At 40.5% G+C, this 15,952-nt stretch overlaps 1 protein-coding gene across 23 annotated transcripts in view; it reads left to right on the top strand.

Annotated features, from left to right (window-relative positions):
* TNRC6B (trinucleotide repeat containing adaptor 6B) overlaps window positions 1–15,952 on the top strand; it is a 208,958-nt gene that overhangs the window by 38,448 nt on the left and 154,558 nt on the right. The gene's annotated exons all lie outside the window — the stretch shown is intronic.

Raw genomic sequence — 15,952 nt, 5'->3', positions numbered from 1 at the left:
CCCGCAGAAGTGCGAGTGTGGTCGCGGCACTAGGTACTCCATCTCCCCGAGGGGATTAGCTTACAGCGCTGGGAGCCGTGCACCTCCCAATCAGCTGTTTCATGGATGGCATGTGGGAGGGGAAGGGAGTGGGAAGGGGTGGGGAGGGGGCAGGGCCTGTGGCAGAGCCAGGGGTTGAGCAGTGAGCACCCCCTGGCACATTGGCAAGTTGGCACCTGTAGCTCCAGCCCTGGAGTTGGTGCCTATACAAGGCGCTGCATATTAACTTCTGAAGAGCCTCATGTGGTTCCGGAGCCACAGGTTGGCCACCCCGATGTAGGTGGATGTGGCCTAGATGACCTAGCACGGCTTTTCATTTCTAATGTCTGATACTTCATGTGTGGACATTGCACCAGTGTGCAGTGAAATGCTTGCTTTAGGGACAGTCAATAAGAGGAAGCTGCCATATATGGAGAACCTCTCAATTTGGAGAGGGAGTGATGCTCTGGAAGAGACTAAATGGGAGGGAAAGGAGCTGTTGGTTTGGTGACAAGAACAGGTTAGCAGCCAAATTCTGCTTTTGTTATGGTGAGCTCCAGGGTGGGGGACTTGCTTTTAGCAAGTCTCCTCCTCCTCCTTTATTTATTTGTTTGTTTGAAAAAATAAATGTTTTTCACTAGAACCATTGAGCCACATTTACTGTCTCTCTGATCCTCTATTGTATTGGACCCTTTGTTGTATTGGACCCTCTATTTAGTGTGACCCATTTTAATTGTGTTGGAAGGTGGCCTTTCATGTTTTTGTTGTAGTTGTACATCATCTTGGACAGAGTGCAACTTTGAAATGACTATTACAAGCCTTGAAGAACTGTGGCTTATATGGCTGCCCTGCCCTCCAAAATTAAGCTAGCACTGGATAACGAAATAATGACTTGTAGGAGGTGGCACTCTATAAATACTCCTGCAAGGTGCCCAGAGTTTTAAAAAGGGGGAAGGATGGGCTGAATCAGACTTTGAGGACTGAGAGGAGCAGTTTCTCCATCTTTGGGTACGTCTGGATTTACTTCCTGGTCCGGATGTAAGCGATCGATCTTCTGGGATCGATCCCGGAAGTGCTCTCCGTTGACGCCGGTACTCCAGCTCAGCGAGAGGAGTACGCGGCATCGACGGGGGAGCCTGCCTGCCGCGTCTGGACCCACGGTAAGTTCGGACTAAGGTACTTTGAATTCAGCTACGTTATTAACATAGCTGAATTTGCGTACCTTAGTCTGAAGTGGGGGGTTAGTGTGGACCAGGCCCTAGAGTTCACTAAAGCACGCTGTCAATTAAAGATGGTGTAGAAATTCAGATACTCATTACAGCAGGATTCAAGCAAGTGATTTTGAATATAACCAGAACCTGCATGGTAAAAGGCTTTAAAAATTTTTCCATCTTAATCTGCCACATTTTAGGAAATTAAAGCTTATGGGTTAGATGTAAAATGATCCTGATTGCTCAGACCAATGAGGAAATGTCCTGCTACATTCTGAACAAGCAGGAAGAAGCCATGATAGGAAGGGATTGCAATAACTTGAATTTTGTGATTACAAAACTCAGTATAGATTCCAAGGTCAGAAGCGACCATTGTGATCATCTAGTCCAGTGGTGTCCAAACATTTTTCCTCTCGCACCCTCCCCCCGCACGCCTCAGTAATGGCATGTATCTGCCCCCCCCGGGCGGAGTTGTGGTCAGGCCAGAGGTGGAGCGGGGCTGGGTTGCGCTCACTCCCTGCCTTCCCTGCGGGGGCTGGCCTAGCCCTCCCTGTGCTCCCTGCCATTACTCTGCGCCTCACAGTTTGGGGACCACTAATCTAGTCTGGCCTGTACAGCACAGGACATAGAATGTCCCAAAAATAATTTCGGAAGCATATCTTTTTAGAAAAACATCCAGTCTTGATTTTAAAATTACCAGTGGTGGAGAATCACAATGAGCTATGGTAATTGCTCCAGTGGTTAATTACTCTTGCCGTTAAAAAATTGTGCCTTATTTCCAGTCTGAATTTATCTAAGTTTCAAGTTCCAGCCATTGGATCATGTTGTATCTTTCTCTGCTAGGCTGAAGAGCCCATTATTAAACTTCTATTCCCCATGTAGATACTTACAGACTGTGATCATATCACCCCTTAACATTCCCTTTTTTAAAGCTAAATAGATTGAGCTCCCTGAGCCTGTCATTCTAACGGTTGTTTTATAATCCTTTAATCATTCTCATGGCTCTTCTCTGAACTCTCTCCAATTTATCAACATCCTTCTTGAATTGTGGACACCAGAACTGGACACAGTATTCCAGCAGCAGTTACACCAGTGCAAACTACAGAGGTGAAACAACCTCTACTTCTACTCAAGAGTCTCCTGTTTATGCATCCAAGGATTGTGTTAGCCCTTTTGGCCACAGCTTCACATGTTCAGCTGATTAGCTACCATTTTCAGAGTCATTGCTTCCCAGATAAGTTACAAGATGAGGGATTCTAAGTATAGCCTACATTCTTTTTTTTCCTAGATGTATAAATTGACATTAAAATACATATTGTTTGCTTGCCCCTCAGGTGAGTCCAGTTTACCGAGTGATCCCAATCTGACTATCCATGACCTGTCTCTTCATTATTTGCCATTTCCCCCAATATTTGTGTCACCTGAAAACTTCATCAGTGATTTCATGTTTCCTTCAAGGTCACTGTTAAATAGAATAGAGCCAAGAACAAACCACTGCAGGACACCATTAGAAACACACCCACGCAATGAAGATTCCCTTTTTACGGTTACATTTTGGGACCTATCAGTTAGCCAGTTTTTAATCCATTTAATGTGTGCTATGTTAATTTTGTACCAATATAGTTTTTTAATCAAAATGCCATCCGGTACTACATCAACACTATTACCTTTATCAACCAAACTTGTAATCTCATCAAAAGAAAATATGTGAATTTGACAGGTCTGTTTTCCATAAACCACTAGGTATTCTCAGAGGCTGGTTATGGGATCAGGCCTCTGCACGTGGCTTGGGCAGCTGAATGCCTATCTTTCGCAGTTTGTGAATCGCTCTGGGGCTTAAGTGGGAGATAGCAGTGTGCATGCCTGGAAGAAAAAGGCTTAGGCACAGGCGAGTTTAGGCTTTTGCAGGGCGAGGCAGCAGCTGAATGGGAGTTTTGTGGATTGCAGTGGTTCCTATAACTGGACTTAAGCACCTAAGTACTTCTTAAAGCCCTAGCCTGGTCCCAAAACCAATGATCCAAGAGACCCCTTCTTCCCCATCCCACACCAGGAAAGACTTCAACTTGAACATGAGGGAGCTGCCAGTAGGTACCTCTGTAGGACCCTTCACTCTGGAATCCTCTCCCCACTCTTTGGTCTGCCAGACCTACCAGGCAAGCTACAAAACCCATCTTCTCAGGCATTTGCGGAGATCTGGAGATGCCTTTTGGCAGCTTTTGTGGTACAGGCATATTATTAGGATGAAAGACCAACAAATTATGAAGCGTTTTCTCTAAGGAATTCTGCTACACATCCAGCAATCACCTGGTCGCCAAAAGCTTCAGTTGTCTCTCCCAAAATGTTTGCCATCTACATAGACAAAATACAGGTGAAGAAGAATAGAGAGGTAAGGCTTCTGGACTTTGTTTAATATTAAATTATTTTTCTTCCTTTTGATTCTGTCCCTACTGTTCCTTTTTGCCAGATTGTTTGCACTATCCTTCACCCTCCTCCTCTACACTCTCTTTTGCACCATCTTCCCAAACCACAGATATCGACCTTGATCTTCTGAGCTAGAATGAAGTGTCAAAGTAAAACTAATTACAATGATCTAGCCAAGAAACCACAGACATTCAGAAACCTGTGGAATAGGATAGATTGAGGGATGCTGTATATCCAGTCCTTCAGTGATGACAAATAACTGTCCACTATCGCTGACTGATTCTTATAGGTATGACTTGAACTGCTGGAAGGCAGACCCCAGCTACATCTATTAGTTACCAGAGCAACAACTCATGGTCCATGCTATCAAAAGCATCTGAGAGGCTCAACATGACCAGATTGGCCAACTGTTTGAACAGGGCTTGAAAAATTTGACACCTACTAGCCTGAGACCTAAGCCTATTAACTAGGGTGAAAAATACCATTGCTGCTTTGACCCCAGCAGTGTAAATGAAAAAAAATAAATGTGTAGTGTACAGTAGTAACTCCTCACTTAACGTCATCCTGTTTAACGTTGTTGCGTTGCTGATCAATTAGAGAACGTGCTTGTTTAAAGTTGTGCAATGCTCCCTTATAACATTGTTTGTTTGGCAGCCACCTGCTTTGTACACTGCTTGCAGGAAGAGCAGCCCATTGGAGCTAGCTGGTGGTGGCTTGGAACCAGCGTGGGCCGGCAGCCTCCCTATCAGCTCCCCTAAGTTCCCTGTGCAGCAGCCACCCAGCAGGTTATCAATTGCCGGGCACTTCAGCTGTCCCTCCCCCCACTGCCGTGTGCTGCTTCTGCCCTCTGCCTTGGAGCTGCTCCCGGGAGCCTCCTGCTTGCTATGCGTGGGGGGAGGAGGGAGGGAGAAAAGGGGTGCTAATGTCAGGAGCTCCTGCGCCCCGCTCCTGTACTTTATCTCCAAAGAGTGGGGTGTGGGGACACAACAGGGCTCAGGAAAGAGGGAGCTTGCTGTCAGCAGCTGCTGTCTCAACTTGCTGATCTACTTAAAAAGTCAGTGTACTTAGAGTGGGGGCAGTGTACTTAAAGGGTCAATACCACACACACACACACACTCACTCACTCACACTCTGTCTGTCTGTCTGTCCCGGGGCAGACCAAAGGTCCATCTAGCCCAGTATCCTGTCTACCGACAGTGGCCAATGCCAGGTGCCCCAGAGGGAGTGTACCTAACAGGCAATGATCAAGTGATCTCTCTTCTGCCATCCATCTCCATTCTCTGACAAACAGAGGCTAGCGACACCATTCCTTACCCATTCTGGCTAATAGCCATTAATGGACTTAACCACAATGAATTTATCCAGTTCTCTTTTAAACACTGTTATAGTCTAAAATACTACACACACACACACACACACTGTGTGTGTCTCTGTCTCTCACTCTCACTCACATGATGTGTCTCTCTGTGTCTCCTCCCTCCATTCGTGCTGCCTTGTACAGTGTGCGGCTACATTAACAACAATGTGTTAACCCTTGAGGGCTCAGCTGAGTGCTAGTTCATCATTTAGCAGTAAGACATTCCCTGGGAAATATCCTACCCTTTTCCGCCCTCCGACTCCACCGCCTCAACCAAGCTTCACAATCATCATTGCTATGTACAGTACTAAATTGTTTATTTAAAACTTATACTGTGAATATGTCTATATATAATATATATAGTCTTTTGTCTGGTGAAAAAAAATTCCCTGGAACCTAACCCCCTCTATTTATATTAATTCTTATGGGGAAATTAGATTCACTTAACATCGTTTTGCTTAAAGTAGCATTTTTCAGGAACATAACTACAACGTTAAGCGGGGAGTTACTGTATTGAATTGTAACATTGTCAATCAGCTTTCAGTTAAATTACTTAAAAGGTCACTTTTTCCATCTGTCTAGTTATACCTCATTTCTAGGCTTGGAAAGATTAGATGTTTATTGGTAAATGTTAATAAACATCAATTTCATAATTCACACACAAATTGACAAAATATTTCCATCAGTAATAATTGAAACTTATGGTTAGGCAAAGTAAGAAAAATGCTGCTTGATAACTTCTTATAAATTGATTTAAGGTTGTTTACTCTGTATATTTTGACGTTGACAATTTGTGTTTTAAAGGTTATAAAGCTTTAATTTTTTAATTTCACTGTCTGCTGTCATTAAATAATTGTCTGACCTCCCCCATCATTTCTTGCAACTGTGAAAATTTAAATAAATAAAAATTAAAAAAGCATAAAAATAAACATCAATGTTATCCATTGAGATTATAAAAAATAAAAACTTATTTCTCTTCCTGGCCTTGGTTCACTTTTTCTTCTTATAGAGCATGGTCTCTCAACCTTTCCAGATTACCTCTTTCAGGAATCTAATTTGTCTTATGAACCCCCAAGTTACACTTCACTTAAACTACTTGCTTACAAAATCAGATATAAAAAAACAAAAGTATCACAGCACACTATTACTGAAAAATTGCTGACTTTCTCATTTTTACCATATAATTATAAAATAAATCAACTGGAATATAAATATTGTACTTACATTTCACTGTATAGTATAAACAAGTATTCTATATGAAATTTTAGTTTGTACTGACTTCACTGGTGCTTTTTATGTAGCCTGTTGTAAAACTAGGCAAATATCAAGATGAATGGATTTACCCCCTGGAAGACCTCTATGTACCCCCAGGGGAACATGTACTGTTGGTTGAGTACCACTGTTATAGAGGGTAAATATTTCTTTTCCGGTGTTGTATTTAGTGTCTGTTTCTTCTTTTCCTGCTCTTTCATCCACACTTTATATCTCATTCTCTACCTCTTCCCTTATAATTGTGTGTGTGTGTGTGTGTGTGTGTGTGTGTGTGTGTGTATAAAAACAGAGTATTCCATAGAAAAATCTACATTAAAAGAACATTGTGTTAGATTGCAAAGTCAAGTAGTCAGAAATTGGGGAATTCCTGTACAACCTTAAGTCTGCTCCTTTGTGCATGTGCATATTAATTACATGATCACATACTGCTTTCTATAGGAACCCCCTTTACTTATTTGGTTCCTCAGTTGGATGGTGAAAGCGATAAGGTTTTATAATGAATGAGGCACAAGAGGCTACAGAAAAAGAGAGAGAGAATTGTCTTGTGGTTAAGGCATTGCATTGGGACTTGTGTGATCTGGGTTATAGTCCTGACTTTGCCACAGATTTCCCATGTGATGCTGGTATAATGATTTGCCCAACGGTTTTAGAAGTGGCCATTTGTTGGGTGTTCTTCATTTTTTGGGTGTCCAGCTGAGATGCCTGAAAATCATAGCTGCCCACAGAGTACTGAGTAGCCTCTATGAAAATTTGGTAAGATTTATCTGCTTTCACTCTGCTGCAGCTTGGTAAAACTGAGCAGCACTAGTAGGGTTACCATACGTCCTCTTTTTCCCGGATATGTCCGGCTTTTCGGCACTCAAACCCCCGTCCGGGGGGAATTGCCAAAAAGCCGAACATGTCCGGGAAAATGGCGGCTCTGCTCCTCCCCTGACTCTTCGGCTCTGTTTAAGAGCTGAGCTGCCCGAGCGCTACCGGCTTCGGGCAGCCCCCTTGCCTCCGGACCCCAGCCGCTGGCCGGGCACTTCCCCTCCCGGGCTCCGGCGGCGCAGGGTCCGGAGGCATGGGGGCTGCCCGAAGCCGGTAGCGCTCGGGCAGCTCGGCTCTTAAACAGATATATATATATAGTAGTAAGTTAACCTAGGCATGACCATTTGAAAAGAAAATGTGCAACAGTAACTAGACTACATCTACACTGCAAAAAAACAAACCAGAAGTGCCCAAAAAAAACCCCCGGAACAGTGAGTCTCAGAGCCTGGGTGGGTCAACTGACTGTTGGCTCACTCTATGGGGCTAAAGATAACAGTGTAGATGTTCCTGCTCAGGCTCTGAAATTCCGTGTGGGGGGTGGGTCTCAGTGCTCAGGCTCCAGCCTGAATGGGAACATCTACACTGTTAATTTTAGTCCATAGCATGAGCTTGGTGTCAGTTGACCTAGTCTCTGAGACTCACTGCTGTGGGTTTTTTGTTTTGTTTTGCAGTGTAGATGTATCCTATGTTAGAGGACTTTTTCTTGTCATCAGATAATTTGTTTGACAAATATTCATCAAGCTTTGTTTGTTTGTTTTTACTTAAGAAGGCAGCATGTATGCAGGAATGCACTCTGCAAAAAATGGTGATTACGTTATAAATTACACTTCACCCACAAGAACACCAAAGCAATATCAATTGGTCACCCACTGTTGAATCCAGCCATCTCAGGGATGGATTATGGCACTGTTATTCTTTTCAAGAAAATGTGATATAACAGTGTTTAGGAGGGAAGTGAAGAAAATAGCCAAGTGAAAATACAGAGAGAATTTTAGGTAGATAGAATGGTACTAAATTGGCCAGGTTCTTTTCAAAATTCTTGTGAAATGGTTAAGGTCTTGATTATTACTTCTGATTTGAATGAGGTCATCTTCAGCTGCGCATTTTGAGTTTGTGAATGTCTTTTTTTTTATACTAACAAAATATATGCATCCATCCACCCTAAAGTAACGAAATGTTATGTGTAGAGAATGGATTGTAAGCTATTTAGGGCAAAGACCATCTTTTTGTTGTGTGTTTTGTATAGCTCCTAGCACAGTGAGGTCCTAGTCCATGTCTAGGACTCCAAGGAAATACAATAATAATAATTATGTTAATGGAGAAGAGGGTGTCATCTGTGAAGGCTGCAGGAAATGGTGGGTCTTTTTCCTTACAGGCTCTCATAGTCAGCACACTTTTTGTGCCTTTTGTGGGGCAGGGGAGGAGAGGGTGGAAGTGGTTCCCTGAAATATTACTGAATGCTATCTGAAGTAACCTCGACACTGAAGCTTTTCAAGTGTCTTCTCCAGGTATTCAAACTGTAATTAATTTAAAATCAAAAAGCTTCTAAATTAACCAATTTAGTGGATAATGGAAAACGTTTACAGTATAATATTACTTTGCACTTAAGTAATGTGGACTGTAAACTTTCTGTGGCAGGGACTGTCTTCTTGTCTGTACAGCACTGTGAAGCCCTGAGTCTCTGTCGTTCATTCAGGGATCTCAAGGTGCTTAACATTAAACCTCTTAGTAGTCTTGTATGGTAGGTAAGTAGTAACGTATCCATTTTAGAGGTGGGACATAGAAGTTGTGGCTTGCTCAAGATCACATGGTGAATTAGTGACAGAATTAGAGGGAGAACCTAAAGTTCTAGTCCTTGATATAACCACTACACAATCCTTCTTCCCACTATGTTTTGATGTTAAACCCACTCACCTTTGGATTTTGCTATGTCTATTTCCGTGAGCCATACTCAGTCTTGTCCACATTAGAAATATTAGTACCTATATTACAGCAAGTGCCAGCTATAGTACAGCTTCACTAATACTAGAAGACCAAAGCTGTAGTATAGAGAGGACTTGCGCTTTTTTTTTTTTTTTTTTTTTTTGCCACCATGTCATGAAAACCTGCTCTGCATGAGCTTTTGTTAATATGCTGGTTAATCATAGTATCATAGGCCTGGAAGGGACCTTGAGAGGTCATCTAGTTCAGTCCCCTGCACTCATGGCAGGACTAAGTATTATCCAGTGTCTGAATCTCGTTTATACTAGCAACTTAGCACTGGTGTAGCTGTGCTGTTGTTGGTTGTCATAGTATTGGAACTAATTTTACGTTATTATTTTAATGTAGATGCACCCTCTGAGGATGCATCTACACTGAGAACTTTTGGAAATTTTCCCTCCTCTTTGGTCTGGCACTGCTAGATGATATGGGAGTGAAAATGCTTGTACTTGTCTAAAATTGTGCTTTCAACATTTCTACCACCAAAGCTAGGCAAATAAAGTGGGGGAAAATGTTAGTGTAGACAAAACTCTTTCCCCAGTGTAGATTATCCAAGATATCCCTGGGTTGGCCTCTGGTCAGGCCAGGTGGAGATAATATGCCAATATCCTCTTCTCCTTTATGATGATTCATAAGCTGTATCTGTATGGTGTTTTTTGACAAACTTTTCCACTATTCCTCTAACACTGGTGCAGTTCCATTAGTGATAGCAACAGAAGGCGCACTAGTGACCAGTTGCTGACATTTTAGTCAGAGCAGATCTGAGTAATGCAGTAGAGAAAATACTGGTGGCCCATCTACAATAGCACTCTTGCTGTTGCTAGTGCCTGGGAAGTGCACTGGTATTAGAGCAACAGTAGGAGAATTTGAGAGAAACCTCAATGTTGTAGACAAGGTTATAAAATTTAGAGCTTCATTAGATTAAAACAAATGTAAAACCTCGGCAGCGGTTTGCTTGCTGGACTCTTAAAAATGTTTATCAAATGTACCTGGTAAAGTCGTATAGAGATATAGTGATAGGTCAAATATGAAGCTTTTGGCTCATATGATTTTGAGCTATTGTTGCCTGAAAAGTCTTAAAACCTTTTCAAAACTCTTTCATCCACTTGTTTAATGCAAGTGGTTGAACAGATTTCCTCCATGGAAAATTAGAGCCTTACAAGAGGACTTTTTAGAGAGGTGAATGAGTGGGAACAGTTGTTGGGTTTTTTTATTGAACTCTGCAAGCAACCTTAACTATATATAAGAATATATGTTTTTCTCTTTATTCAGATATCCTTATTTTGTCTCCGCTGATTAAATAGCTTTTCATTGTAAGCCTAATGTTTGTGTTTGTTTTTTTAACAACTATCCCTTCCTCAAGTTCTTCTGAAAACAGCCCTTCCAGTTGAGATTTCTCATATATGCTCTCTAAAGTAGAGATTTAGGAGATTTCTTTTTGCAAGATGTTGAGGTTAATTGGAAAAAAGATGTCTTAGAAACATCAGAGTTTGGGAAAATGTAATCTTTGACTGTTGAAGTTTTCTTATGTTTTTGGTACGTTCTGTCTGCAACAACTTGGACTAAAAACTTCAGATTTATTTTATTCATTTCTCACCCTCAATGAGAACTAATGTAGGTAGCTTAAAGTTTCATATGAAATAAACTTTTGGAAAAACAATATCCATCTCTAGCAGAACTTGTTTTGGTTAAATCTTTAGATCAGCACTGACAGCTGAACTTTTTATGTTTTTAAAAAAATTGGTTTCATTATGACAATAGTCTTGAAGTAACCAGAATGCTAGACTTAAAAGTTTGTCACGTTTTTTCCAAAAAATAGCAGGTTATTAATATCTTGCCTCAGCTGCCTGAAGTCCTATCTCCTTGGCTGCTGGCATCTTCAAGCTTGCACCCATACCTCTTGCCATAAAGGACAAGCGGTGAATGTACTCTCTTCAGATTCCTGATCTTAGAATCGATGACTTCCCCTGCAGCCCTGTTAGGAGAAAATCCATGCCTCGGCCAGCTCCTGTGCCTTTCCTGCTTCTCCTCACTCCTCTGGGGGTGGAGTGGATGCAACTATGCTTCTTTAGCAGCAGCATTTGTAAAATCTTCAGTCCTGTTCTTTTTCCCACCACTCCCCTCCCCTTCCAAGACCCCCATTCACTCTCCACCTTTGACAATGGCACTTGTTACATCAGAGTCAAAAAAGAGAGAAAAAAGATCACAGAATCTTTTGATTTCTGAGAACTCCAAGACAATTTTCCATCCCTGCCTATCATGCAAGACAAAATTGTCTGAGGACTTAGAACGCACTATTATGTATGGATTCAAATGGTAGGTGTGTTGCTGCCACAAATCACATCACATTATATCATGGAAGCACAGGAAGGAGGCTGGGCTTCAGCTTCCTTAAAAGGAGAGGGCATAAGCACTGGTCTTGGCATTGTCAGGGCACAGTAAAAAGATTATTGAGAGGCTTGCTGGGGAGTAAAAGGAGGCAGAGTGAGTGGGGACACATGGGACTGTGGGTGGGATTTGGAGGCTTGGAGGGGTGAGTCTTGAAGCCTGCCCTCAGCCAATTGTAACCCAAAGGAGGAAATGGCATACCTTGTGCATCCATCCTTATCCATTCCATTGGTTTCACCCTTTCAATGACAGAAGGTAAACACCTCCTCCACGTTCACACCACAGCAGATATAACTATTGGGTGCCAGAGTGCATGACACAACTTCTTTCCCTTGGTCATGCATATGTTGTGGAATTTAAAAGCTCCACCAGCTGAACTAGTTGGGTTGCAGGAATTTATTATAGTGAAAATAAAACCTAAACAAAGCTTTCACAGGTCTGTGTTTCAAAATAATGTCTAAAACATAGGAAATCCAGTGACAAAGCTCTGTTAAAATAGAATGAACACATCTGTCCCCTGTGTGTATTCATAATGCTGTTGGTCTGCTTTGATGACAGATATTTTACTACGTGTCATCCCTGCAGAAACATCCCAGCTATAAGGATATGAACAAGAGTCTCTTCTAACTTTGCGCATAATCAAAGTTCCAATTTCAGAGTCTCCTGTGCACAACTTCATTGTTTTCAAATTATATGCTCAGTTACCTTTGTGCAAATCCCAATTGAAGGCAGATATAATGGAGGGCAGCATATGGCCTGCCAGAATTACTAGCCATGATGTATAAGCCATAAAGATACAGTGAGTGGGCTGGAGGAAAAATATTTTACTTGTGGAGTAAATTTGATCTGGAATTGTTCGAACACCACAAATTTGGAATTCCATAATGCCTTATTTTTTAACAAAGTCACTTTGAGTAGAATGAAGTTTCAAGGTTACAAATATATACCAGTTAAATGTCCATAAAATGTTATTTCAAAAAGCAATTGTTCAAAAGCTAAGAAATTTGGAGCCAAGGTTTTGCAAACTATGTAGGAACATAAAATTGCCAGACCAAATCAGACATGCGGTCTGCCTAGTCCAGTATTTTATATCCAACCATTGCCAGTAGTAAGTACCAAATGCTTTGGAGAAAGATCCAAGAAACCACCTACCAAATAACTGGAATGACCAGTTCATAGACCTTTCTAGCCCCTCTCAGAGGTTTGCTTATGTCTGAAGCATGGGAGTTATCCCTTCTATTTTTTTAATCATCTCTAACGTATCTATGATCTCATCCATATGAAATATCTAACTTTTAAAAATCCTTCTAGGCACATAACCTCAATGATATATTTGTAGCAGTGAATTTCACAAGTTTATTTTTTACACCATGTATAATTTCCTTCTCTATTTTAAATTGGTGGTTTTTCAATATAATTGAATGTCATCTTGTACTGAGAGGTAGTAGAAAGTGGCACCCATTTTAATTTCTCTACACCATTTATTATTCTCTCTCTCTCTCTCTCTCATGTGTCTCATATGTTTTGAGAGAAGAAAAACAATCCTAGTGTTTTCAGTCTTTCGTCATGTGGAAGTTTTCCCGTACTTCTAAACATTTTCATTGTGTCGCTAAACTCCCACTATTTCAGCTATGGTTTGGGGGTTTTTTTGATTGAGTGACCAGAACTAAATATAGTATTCCAGAAGAGGGCATACCATTGATTTACATAATGTTACAATCATGTCAGTGTTGCTTTCCAGACTATTCTTTATGCAACTTAATATTTGTCTTGCTTTTTTGATTATGCAGCATGCAGAGCAGAGATTTTCACTGAGCTTTTTACAGTGAAGTGGAAGTCCTCTTTCTGACCAGTTAATTTAAAATGCTGTGGTTCTTAACCTTTACTGCAGCCAGCACCCCTTTGATTCTCAAAATATGTTCTTGCACCCCTTAAACCTAAAATGTGTTCTCGCACCCCTTAAACCTAGATATATATTTTGTTTGTATATTACAATAATCATTAAAATGTGTAATGTTAATAAATACATAGGTTTGATGAAACAAAGTAGTTGTACTTATGTGCTTGTGCTTAATTTGTGTTTTCAATGATTTATCTTTTAAAAAAATCTGGCATGTCTCGCACCCCCAGGTTAAGAACCACTGGTGGCTACTTCCACCTTTTTATGTTCTCTGTACGTATAAATATCTTCTTTCTGTGTGTTCCATTCTATGCATCCGATGAAGTGGGCTGTAGCCCACGAAAGCTTATGCTCAAATAAATTTGTTAGTCTCTAAGGTGCCACAAGTACTCCTGTTCTTCTTACTGCTGTAATGTGTTCCTTCCTGTATGAACTACCTTGTATTTTTCAACACTGAATTGAAGTTGCCACTGTGTTGCCCACTCACACAGCTTTGTTAGGTCCCTCTGAAGTTCCCCCCCTAGTTTTCTCTAGTTTTGACTCACTTAAGTAAATGTCATCTGCAAACTTTGTCACCTCCCTATTCACCCCTTTTTCCAGTTGATTGATATTCAGTTTATATCAAAGAACCCCTATCCTTGTACAGATCCGTGGGGCATCCTACTTTTAACCTTTTGCTATATTATTTACTATTTATTCCTACTTTGTTTTGTCTCTTGGCCAGTTTCTCATCTGTGCTGTTACTTTATCTCTCACTCCATGACTGCTTAATTTTTCTAATAGCTTCTTGTGAGAAATTTTGCATAAGGATTTTTGTAAGTCCAAATAAATTGTTAGGCACTTCTTTCTCCATTATCTTGTGGACGTACTCAGAGAATTTTAATGTATCAAAAAGGCCTGATTTTTTTTCTTTAGAGAAATGATCCTTTATCATACCAGGCACCTCTAGGTATTTTATAATTCTATTTTAAATTACAATTTCAAACAATTTTCCTGGTACTTGAAGTAATGCTCAATAGTTGTAGGTCACTCCTGATGTCTTTTAAGCTTCCAACATTTGCTGCCTTTGACACTTCAGATTTCATTCTTAAATTCTTTCAGTACGTTCAGGTCCTTGAGACTTGCTGCTGTTTAGTTTAGAAAAAAAGTAGGAATTTACACAAATTCATAAAATGTCAGTTTCTGACCGTCACTCATCTTTATTACCTGAAAGGAGTAGGTCTAAGAAAGGGACCTCCCCAACATTCCTTTGGTTAAAAACTAATCATTTTGCTTCTATGAAATGTTCTTATCCTTCCTTTAATTGCTCATTTTACTCCTTCTCTCTCACAGGCTTCCTGCTTCTAATATATTTAAAGTCTTTCTTTTGTCTTTATTTGCTCTTCAAATTCCCACTTTTCTCTCCTAATTTCCATTTTATATTTTACCTGCGTTTGCTCCTTTCTATTGGCCTCTATAGGAGTAAATTTCAGTTTTTATAAAAGATGTCAGTTTAGCTTAACTCTGACCCTATATAAATATCTGTGCTATATATCCAGTCCTTCTCTCCAAATTACTATGCACTTATTTCCAATACCACAAACCCTCTCCTGAAATCTGTGTGTACAGAAAATGAGACTTGTCTCATATTGGCAACAGACCTTTCCCAATCCACCTGAACATATATAGAAAAACATAATAGAATCCCTCCTTTTGTTTCTGTATTGCATATGAATACCTTCTTCTGTGTGCCGTTACATTGTGCCAGAGAACTTTCACTGCTCTATAATAATAGAAACTCTACTGTATCTACCTCCTTCATCCATTCCATAGGTCTTTAAGACCCCAAACTCCATAATGGATGGAAATTATGCTTATTTGCAAAACTACAGTGCTGAATTTCCTGGCTTTCAAGCATTTTTTAAAAAATAACTACAATGTTTTGATAATGTTTTAAATAGTCACTGATGTAAATATGTATCAATCTTAAACACGTTTTGTTTGGGAATATATGTTTATTGGACATCACTACTTGCTTATAGCTCATTGATCTTTTACAGTGCATCTGTGGTCTTGTTCAGGACTACTTGTCTAGCCAGACAATAATGTTGCTTCTCTTGTCCCTGTAAAATGTCATCTTTGGATATTCAGACAGTGCCTCGCATAAGTGATTTTTTTTTTTTTGGTCACTGCTCGACAGTATTGAGGTACAGATCGGGAGAGGCCTACTGTTTTTTTTTCCCCAAAGAACTACCAAAGCAGATTACCCTTACCTCCTGTATTAATGCTCTTTTCCCCCTACCCCCAGTTTAAAACAGTGGATCACAGGTTTCTTTTTTGGGTATCATTCAGTTAATTTTATCTGTCATCTCTGACTATGGTGTCTACAAGCCTATATCAAGTATTGCAGCGTGGCTAGCTTACTTCACATGGTGTGCAAGGTTGCTAAATGTGCATGTATTGGTGTTTATATAGAGAGTCCTGCAAATCTGCAGATACCCGCTTTATATCTGCGCATGTGGATATCCACGGACCATTTTTGCAGATCACAGATCCGATGTGGATACAAATCCTGTATCCATGCAGGGCTCTAGTTATATATAATAAATTTATGTA

Source organism: Chrysemys picta, chromosome 1 (assembly GCF_011386835.1).
Source record: "Chrysemys picta bellii isolate R12L10 chromosome 1, ASM1138683v2, whole genome shotgun sequence".
In the NCBI taxonomy this organism is placed as follows: domain Eukaryota; kingdom Metazoa; phylum Chordata; order Testudines; family Emydidae; genus Chrysemys; species Chrysemys picta.
This window is presented reverse-complemented; position numbering and strand designations above follow the sequence as displayed.